Below are 10,422 nucleotides of genomic sequence, written 5' to 3' on the forward strand. Positions count from 1 at the left end.
TTATTATATACAAACTTAATATTATTAATAATATCATAATACACAAGATTTAATCTAATTTTTTAGAACACAACGAATTACAAATATTACATCCATTGTTTGATTTAGTCAGAAGAGTACAACATGTAAAAATATAGAATTATATCGAAAATATTGTTATTAATTATGGTGACAAAGATTTCATAATGCATTTTTGATTATCCAGAGCAATAATATATGAATTGATAAATTGATTCACAGGATCAGATATATTTATTTCTATACAAAGTAAGTATATATTTTTATTATTATAGACGCTAGAATTAGATATCTTACTCCCGCAACTGTAAAGTATATATATTAAATAATATTTAAGTATATTTAAGTATATTTATAGTATTAAAATATACTTATGTTTCCCTTTTTCCGACAATCTTTGATAATGTATTCAAAATTAGTAAAAGATCTAAATTATCTTTCTTTATTTCAATTTTCTTCCAAATTTCTCAATTTATTCTTTTTGTTTCAACGTATCACGCTCCAATCTTTTCTAGAATTTAGAGTGTTTCATAAAACTTCTAATATTTTTCTGGTGCTCAGTAAGATAAGTTGTAAACAATATTGAATTTTAAGACAAGTATAAATATTCTTGGGGAAGGTTTTTGCAAAAAAGACTTAAGCCACACAAACCTGTTAAAAAGAAATTATATGTCTATACTCATATTATTTAAAATAAAGATTGACTGTAAAAAAATTTTCTATTATGACACATTTTTATATATCAGAGATCTATAAATTCTATTACAGAATAAAATTGTAATGTAAATTTTATGCATTTACTTAAATATGTATGTAAGGATCAGGCCGAGTGTTGTTAAATATTTCACCAATATGTTCAATACACCACAGCACAAAACATGGAGATGAGATTCGAGACTTGGTCCTTGCCCACTATCACCATTGTATGACTGCAATTATCATAATATGAGTCATCTATTAAACACTAACATTAAAAGAAGATAAAACTAAATGAAACAATGTTTATGAAACTTGTGATAATAATTTGATGTAATAAATGCTTACAATGCTTCTTAAAATATAGTCTATAGCACTTGGATATATCCACATCTAACCAGTCATCTAAAATCGCTGATACACATGAGATGGAATAGAGGAATCTCATGTCGCTTTCGCATTCGATAACCATGACCGTGAAAGATCCATTTTGATTCTGACAAGCTCGTCGACATTCGACATTCCCTCGACGATGGATTGCCTATCCATTCAATTCAGATCATCACTAAGAATCAAAAGGGTGATCAGGAGAAGCATTTAGTCTCCAATCTTGAATAAAAATTTAATCAAAAAAAAGAATCGTCCAACAACATCTATAGTTATAATGTGTACATAGAATAAATATTTTCCATTTTACAAAAATATTAGTTACTTATCTGATATTTATCCCTTCTCCATTTGTTTCTTCTTATTTTTCTTTTACAATATATTTTATATTTACGGTTAGAAAATATGCACGTCATATACATATGCATATACACACATGTCAAAAAGTCTTCCGCAACATACAAATTACTATTTACACATCAATCCACAAAAATTAAATTGTGTTGCTAAGGATTTTTGTTACTACCAACATTATCCCCTCTTTTTTTATGGAAATTGTGTAACCACAGAACTTAGTGCACGAGTTCACTGAACTGGCTGCACTGGGTTTAGAATTAGTGCAAGCAGTGGGCATTAAACGAAATTTAATCAGTAGCGATAATTTTGAACACCATAAGATATTAATCAGTAACTATAAAAGTAGAAATTTTCTTACAAGGAGATGGCAAGAATTGCGAAATACAAAGTTGAATGAGCTACAGTTCATTCGAAAGGGGTGGTCGAGAGTATAAAATGTAAAAGGGTTTGAGTGGTCTTAGTTTCGGAGAAATTTGCATACAAAGTTAGACGTTTTCGGCTAGCTGTACGATAAGTATTATGAATAGCTCTCACAAAGCGTGAAGCGTTAGTTGGATAGTCTAAAGCCCGCGCGTGTAATCTTTTTTTTCTGTGGCGAGTTCGAGATCTCGCAGTGACAACTTTTTTTTTTAATAACGACTATATTTTATCGACAAAATTAATTATTGTTATTATTTATAATAAAATATTAATAATTATACATTATTATTATATGTATTAAAAAATAACGACAATTTTTATATATATTAATATTATATATTAATGTTTATTTTTTTTTATTTATTAAAAAATTCGGACATTGCAGCACAATGTTGTAGGTGAAAATTGAAATAAAAACATAATTTAAAAAATTTTGCGCTTATTTGCCGACTTTGACCAAACAAATTGTATCATATTTTTGTCAGGTAGTGTATATTACAAACATTCTTCAACAGATATTTCACAAAATTGAATTCTGGGGTTGCATATGATAGAGTTGCTGACGCTTTTGAGTATACGGTTCCTCGCACGCCGTTCTTTCTTATTCCATATGTCAGGGACATATCCGAAAATTTCGTAACAATTACTAGAAAATACAATCTGAAATTAGGTTATCGATTAACGAATCCCTTGAATAGATTCATTGAACCGACAAAGACCTATTAGATTCGATGATACACTCGAAAGTGGTTTATAGAATCAATTGCAAGGATTGCGAGGCTACCTATGTCGGACAAACCAAACGACAACTCAAAACTGGAATAAATGAACATATTCGTGATGTTACGTCGTGACGACTGCACGATTCTTCTCTTTCGGGTATCTGTTATTAGAATATAATTAAGCGGATAAACGAGTGACGCATGTTCTGTTACTCTGTTAGATCGCGACGGTTACGCAACTGATCTCTTCCGGAAATCGGTTTCTAGAATTCGGCTAAGCGGATAATCCCTATTATCTTAATCGCGGAAGTACACCGATGTTACATCTTGACGATTGCATAATTCTTCTCTTTCGGATATCAGTTATTAGAATTTAGTTAAGCAGATAAACGGATGACACGTGTTCTGTTACGATCGCGACGGCTACGCAACTGATCTCTTCCGGGAGTCGGTTACTAAGAATTTGGCTAAGCGGATAATCCCTATTATCCTAATCGCGGAAAAACAATACGTGTACAGATGTTTTCCTCAACGAAATCATATATATATATATATATATATATATATATAGTGCCCTTAAAGGCACGGAATACACACTCTCTGCTACGTCCTTTTTTTTACACGGTCGGAACATTTCAGTTTATCAGTTTGTCGATAATTCAGTTTGTCAATAATTCAGTCGGTGTCAGTCGAAAACAATCAATAAGAATAAGTGATCAAGTTTCCTGATGACACCATTACCGCCTTCATCTCGCAAGTCTCAACTCTCCAGAGTAAAAGTAAGTTTAATTACACATAAAAAATTTCCTAATAATAGTTTTCGGGTCTCTTCTCCTTATACTTTCTCATTCCTCCCTTACATCCTTTCTATCCTCTGCCGTTCTCCTTACACGTCTACTCCCTTTTTCTTTTTCTTTTCTCTTTCTTTCTTTGCTTGGGTCGTCGAACCTCTCGGGCTCCCTATGCGTTGCGGAGCACTCAGCAGGTTCATGGCCGTCGAATAATTCGGCAAAATCTGCTTCTTCTCTATTGGCTTCAGCTGTCGAACCTCTCGGGCTCCTTATGCGTTGCGGTAGCACTCAGCAGGTTCATGGCTGCCGAATGATTCGGCAAAAATCTGCTTCTTCTCTGTTGGCTTCAGCTGTCGAACCTCTCGGGCTCCCTATGCGTTGCGGAGCACTCAGCAGGTTCATGGCTGCCGAATAATTCGGCAAAAATCTGCTTCTCCTCTGTTGGCTTCAGCCGTCGAACCTCTCGGGCTCCCTATGCGTTGCGGAGCATTCAGCAGGTTCATGGCTGTCGAGTAATTCGGGAAATCTATTCTTTTCTTTTTTCTCTCCTCTCTTACAATTTTCTCTTTCCTTTTTAATTTCTCTCCTCTCGGATCTCTCGGTTTCCTGAAATATTTCAGAGATAGCCTTAAGGTTCGCGACTAATGACATTTCCTTCATATTCCAAATCCATTTCTTTTAGTGAAAGCTGCATCATCCACACTCTCCGACGCTCAAAGACGGAGGCGAGCCCTGAAGAGGCTCCGTTACCGTCGGAACAAGCGAGCTCGCCAGACGGGGAACTATCCTTCGCCTAGGACATCCGAGGTTTTAACACATCAAGAAACCACGAGTTGTTCCAGCAGGAGATCCCATTATTTACACATATCTCCTCCATCCTATTCCCCGATCAAACCAGCTGAACCTCCCAGATCACCCCCAGATTTCCGCACCCAGAAATCCTTGGACGAGTTCTGTGAACTATGGACTCCTTCCCCTCCTCCCCTAGACCTCACTAGCGAAAACCCGACCTCCTCTTAGAACAACCACACACAGTCAACAACATACAATTTAAAATAGATTAATAACAAATTAAAAATACTAAACTAATAGATTAATAGAATTATACACAGAAAAACCAAACAATACATCCGTCGATTTCTAGAACACACGAATTTCTGTACGTAACACCCTTCTTGTTTTATATTTTTATAAATATATCGTCAATAAATATATCCCAACGTAAAAAAAAAAATAATGATACGATCTTGTAGCTAATGTACGATCTTGTATACGATCTTGATACGTACCTAACCTTGTAATCGTTTTAAAATTATTAATTATATGTAAAATTTAAATTATTTATCGTTTAGTTATTTGCTCCCTCTTTCATTCCTCGTTATCCCAAGATTCGCGCATGGTCCTGTCCCTGGCAAAAGAGATTAAATTCTCTTGCCTAAATTACGGACCGACGGACGCACGTCACGCAGTCGAAGTCATAGCGTCTTTTTCAAGACGTTGACTCGCACTCGTGGCTCTGCACAGTGTGTCCGACTCGTAGGGACGCCTCAGCGCGGCCACCTACGAGAGGGTATTTGGAACGTCCTTCCAAGCCCCATCCATTTAAAAAAAAAATATATAAAAGTATATTTACCTCGGGTTGGACGTAACAGTGACATTAAAAAAGCTACTGGTTCCCCATCTATGGTTTCGATTCACAGAATGAATTTTAAACATGAGTTTGATTGGGATAATATTAAGATTCTAGACAAAGAACCGTCATGTAACAAAAAGATTGTCTCTGAAATGATTCACATTAAAAAACAGCTTCAGGGGATTAATAAACAAAGTGACACGGATTTGTTATCCGATAACTACTTTCTCATCCTTAACTTATCCCCAGCTTCCATACTCCTTCTTTTCCACAGAATTCCCCTTCCTTAACTGAACATTTCGATCTTTCTTAGCAATGATATTTTTGTTCGACACATTTGTGAGTTTCTTTCTGAGACTAACTATCCGTAGCGCCGATCCGTCTTTACAATTGACCGCGTGAACTGTCTCCAAGGTATCTGCATTGTTTTATCTATTTCACAACGTTAAGACTCATTTAAGACCAATTCCATCTTATACAATTTATCTTTTTAAATATATTAAGTGGTATTGTGGTCAATACTTTTTCTTCATACCTAGAAGAAGTGCATCTCTCACTTAATGACATTTCCACGCTCATTAGCATTACACATTGGGGATTCACGTCGTCTAAACATGCAAAAATATCAAGAATTCAAAAAGAGCGAGATTGATGGCAATTAGAAGCGAGGCGATTACACGTATCTCGGATCACAACAATACGCAAAATGGGAGCATTTGCGGGTATGACAAGATTACATATTGGACACTACATTTGCGCGCATCAGCCGGTTGGTGCTTAACGCAATCATGCGTTGCCTTTTAGTTTTAATTTCTTAATCGTTTGTATTTGACATTCTCTGCATATTTATTATTTCGTTAATTATCTTTATATCTTATTATCGCGTTGTATTATCGTACTGAAGAAGACCTAATATAAGGTCGAAACGACATTTGTGTTTTTAATTTTTATTTTTTAATTTTTTTAATTTTTATTTTTATTTTTAACTTAAATTTTTGTTTTCATTAGTCATATACTGAATTTTTGTTTTATCATCGATGAATCTATTCTTGTGTGTTTGTTTACTTTTAATTATATTTCTTTATCCTATCTGATTTTATCACCGACGAATTATATACTGTTACGTCCGTGTTCTCGTCAGGAGGAGGAGAACTCGGGTGGACGCACGGAACCTCCCCTTTTCTCGCGGAACGACGTCGTGATGCCGATCCACGAGTCGAACGCGCGTTAAGGGGGGCAGGGATCGGGTCAGCGTCAGCGGCGCTATTACCCTTACCTGCGCCCGCGCTATTCGGTGGTCCGTTTTAGGTCAGAGAACCGAATCTCTTTGACCAGGGATGGACCTAGTGCGATCTTCAGGGAGCCGGGAACGGCGCGGGGTCAGGTTTAGGAGAAAAAAAAACTGTTTACTACCGAATTTTGATCAATTAATTTTAATAAGAAATAATAAACGTGAACTACAATCTTCTGTTCGTATACATAAAAGGTTAAAGTATTGATAACAAAAGAAATCTTGTACATACAAATATATAAAAAAAAACGACCGCGGGGAAGGAAAATCCCTTATATACCCAATTGCTCAAGTTGGGATAAGAAATTGGTGATAGCGAACGGGTCTATAGGATCGGGTTGCAGGTGTGGAGGAGGATTGGGGTGCGCGCTGCGGAATGCCTTAATCGGGACGAGGTAGGGGAGAGGATCGCGGGAAATGTACATTGGGACAGTATCGGTTATGGCATGCTTGGATATTTGGTCCCAGAATTGTTTGTCGGGTTTAAATTTCCTTGGGATGAAGAAGGTGCCGGGAGGTGGATGGGCGGGAGAGCGGGGGAATTGACGGACGAGGTGGAAGAACTTCTCCACGTCGAAATTTTCCGGAGTGCACTGCCTCTCGAATTCGGCTGCGGAACGGAGGGCGGAGGCGTATTGGTGGAGCGATATATTGGCTAGTTCCGGCTCTACTTCTACTAACCGCTCCGCGAGTTCTTCGGCGTGGCATTCGCGACGAATCCGTTTATTTGCCTTCTCGCGACGGTGTCGCAATGCCCGTTTCGTTGGTCCGTTCCGAATGGCATTTGTTTGGTTCACTATACAAATGAAGGTCAGATAAGAGAGAAGTTGAGGAATCGAAATAAGGCAGCTTCACCGAATCAATCGGCGGCTTGCCCGGTTGGAATGTTATGGAATCGGAGGAGGCAGCTTCACCGAGTTAATCGGCGGCTTGCCTGGTTAGAAGGTTGTGGAAATGATTGTGAAGTTAGGGAAGGCAGCTTCACCGAGTTAATCGGCGGCTTGCCCATTGGGAATGTTGGGGTGGTTTTAAGATAGATAAATTTTTGAGGAATAAGTAAATAAGATGTCGCGAACCAAACTGCCAGTTACCGCGGGAAAAATTGATAAGGTTGGACTTACTTTTTGTTGTAGCGGCCGGGGGCAGTGGTCGAAGAATGTAATTGCCCAGGCTGGATCACTGAATGATTCGAGAATAAAGTCGCGCACAGATTCTAACTGTTACGGAAGGTGTCGACCTCGAGTGTATCAGGAAGAAGAGGGCGATCCGCTCCGAGTCGCGGTTTTTAAAGAGTTCCGGAGGGGTGGGAATATCTGAGGGCGTGATGGATTTCCGTGTTGGCTTGTCAAATGATAATTTAGGAAAATTATGAATATAGAGGAAGGAGGGAAGCGGTGTCCTATGATTTGTGGTCGTTTTTCCATTTTCAGATTTCCCAGCGAATGAATTAGTTTATAGAATTAGTTTTTAGATAGATAGAATTTATTAATAAAAATTCTCCCGCTAGTTCGCACTCTTAATCGCTCATTGGTGTGCCAGCCAACGGCCACTAATCAGTTCTTCTTGATTGGTGCTTTTTTGTGTTTCTCCACCAATGTGGGGAGTGTCATCCCCGAACGATCCAACGCGTTTCTTATCCGTTAGGAATTTGCTTTTGTTAATAAAAATTTTTTTTATTGGTAAGTCGTAAACTTGTCGGCGCCGACAAGGCTGTTTACCAAGGATTTTTTGATAGTGAGACATATCTCGGGAGAACGATTGTTTATTTAGAGTTTTTTTTTTGTTTGATTGGGTTATTTTTCTTTGATCGTTCGAAGTGCCCGTTTATGGATTAGCAGCCGTTAAATTTTTCCTTCCCGAAAGAGAAGAATTTGTGAAGTCCCCCGGACGTAACAATACGTTTTACACATATATCTTTTCCGCTTTTATGCTCCTGACTGCTCAGTATTTTAATGTTAAGAAGCGTCTGACCATTATAAATTTCTTCAATAGATATCTGTCTCCTCTAGCACATACACAGATCACGAATTGAAAAATACGTAGTATTTATATTCTTTATTATATTCTTGATCAGCATTTTTACGAATATAGATTAGTGCAGAAGTCGTTCGTTTATTCTCTTTGTTCTATGCTAATAATAAAAATGGAATCATTAACACATTACTTATTAAGCGTTCCACAATTTAAAAATATGATATAATATGCTTGATATGCATCAAAGTTGGCAAATGAACGCGAAATTTTTTATAATGTTAACCAATTATGTTTCCCTGCAAACATATATAATGTAAAATATTTGTGTAAAATAAATTATTCTTTTATCAAGTGTTCATGGTGCGCGATCCATTTGTGTTTCCAATGTTTTTATTTCACCCACAACATTGTGCTGCAATGTCCGAGTTTTATAATAAATAAAAAGAAATAAATAAACATTAATATATGTATAAACATTGTCGTTATTTTTTAATATATATAATAATGTATAATTATTAATATTTTATTACAAATAATAACAAAAATTAATTTTGTCGACAAAATATAGTTGTTATTAAAAAAAAAAGTTGTCACTGCGAGGTTTCGAACTCTCCTCGGCTATAGAAAAAAAAGATTATACGCGTGAGCCTTAGACTGTCCAGCTACGGCGCTTTAGTGGCAGTCCACAATAGGTGATTTAAGCTTTAAGAAATAAGAAATTGACCAATTATAATCGAATATGAAAAGAATACTCGATTATGATTGGTCAATTTCTTACGGCTTAAAGATTAAATACTTATTGTGGATCGACACTTACGTTTTGTGAGAGCTATTCATACTTATCATACAACTAGCCGAATGCTTAACTTTGTATGCAAATTTCTTTGAAACTATGGCCCATACACTCAAACCCTTTTATACTTTTTATACTCTCGATCTCCCCTTTCGAATGAACTATAGCTCATTCAATTTTATATTTCGCAATTCTTGCCATCTTTTTGTTAGAGTATAAATTTCAATATCTCATTGATATTGTTTATATATTTTAATACATTAATACGTAATACTGAGATATGCAAGTTAAAATTGTCGGCATTCACTGTTTAGAAAATAGTATTTGTTAAATATTAAATTTGTAAGTTAGAAAGTCGGACGCTAATGCATAATTAATAATTATTAATAATATTATATATAAATATTACATATTTGTTTTTATACTTATTGTTTAATGTCTTACAAACGAAATTTTTTTGAAATTAATTTTTCTTATTACAAAAATTTTATATTATATTAAAATTTAATTTATGTTGTACAGATTATATTATCATGACTCTTACGGCCACATTTTTTTCAGTAATATTTGGATTTCGTCGAATTATATATTCTCAGAGAATCGCACTAAATACATACAAATACGAAGACGTGTAATCAGAGTTGTATAATCAGAGAAAGAAAAAGTTAAAATGGCAAACAATGAAGAAATAGCATTATAAAAAAAAAAAATAGCGCAGGTAAATTCTCGTAAATGAAAATGAATACGTTACATGTATCTCCGAAGGTATTAAGATTGCCCATCTAAATTTAATATTTATAGTCATAACTAAGTAATATTAGTAATAGTAGTAAGTAATATTTAAACAGTAAAACTAAAAATTATAAATAAAATAAGAACTTCTCTTGAGAAGACTTCCTTTCTTAAAAGACTTTAATATTTACATTTCAATATATAGCATAAAAGTCACAATAACATAAAAGTCATAATTTATTGAATAAGTATTTAATAAGTAATTTGTAATAAATAATTCGTCTTCATTAGAAGACGAATCCAATATTTCCATACAGATAATATCGGACGCTATTTCTTTCTTGCACTAAATCATTTTTTATTCCCTAACTGCACGCTTACACTCGTCAATTCTGACTTGCACTAGTTTAGTTCAGTTCAGTTCTAGTGCAGCCTTAATGTCGGTCCACAATAAGTATTTAATCTTTAAGCCGTAAGAAATTGACTAATCATAGTCGAGTATTCTTTTCATATTCGATTATAATTGGTCAATTTCTTACTTCTTAAAGCTTAAATGACCTATTGTGGACCGACACTTAGGGTACGGTCAAGGGCTTACTACTAAATAT

At 35.3% G+C, this 10,422-nt stretch overlaps 1 long non-coding RNA gene across 1 annotated transcript; it reads right to left on the bottom strand.

The window, feature by feature from the left end:
• On the bottom strand, nucleotides 1–2,018 carry LOC148934896 (uncharacterized). Its single transcript, XR_016140872.1, has 2 exons — nucleotides 1,063–2,018; nucleotides 1–947 (listed from the first exon to the last, which is right to left on the bottom strand). It is a non-coding gene; the product is annotated as an uncharacterized LOC148934896 (long non-coding RNA).
• Nucleotides 2,019–10,422: the final 8,404 nt, after the last annotated feature.

This window comes from Pogonomyrmex barbatus, unplaced genomic scaffold (genome assembly GCF_055798465.1).
Source record: "Pogonomyrmex barbatus isolate J1 unplaced genomic scaffold, ASM5579846v1 scaffold7, whole genome shotgun sequence".
NCBI classification, from domain to species: domain Eukaryota; kingdom Metazoa; phylum Arthropoda; class Insecta; order Hymenoptera; family Formicidae; genus Pogonomyrmex; species Pogonomyrmex barbatus.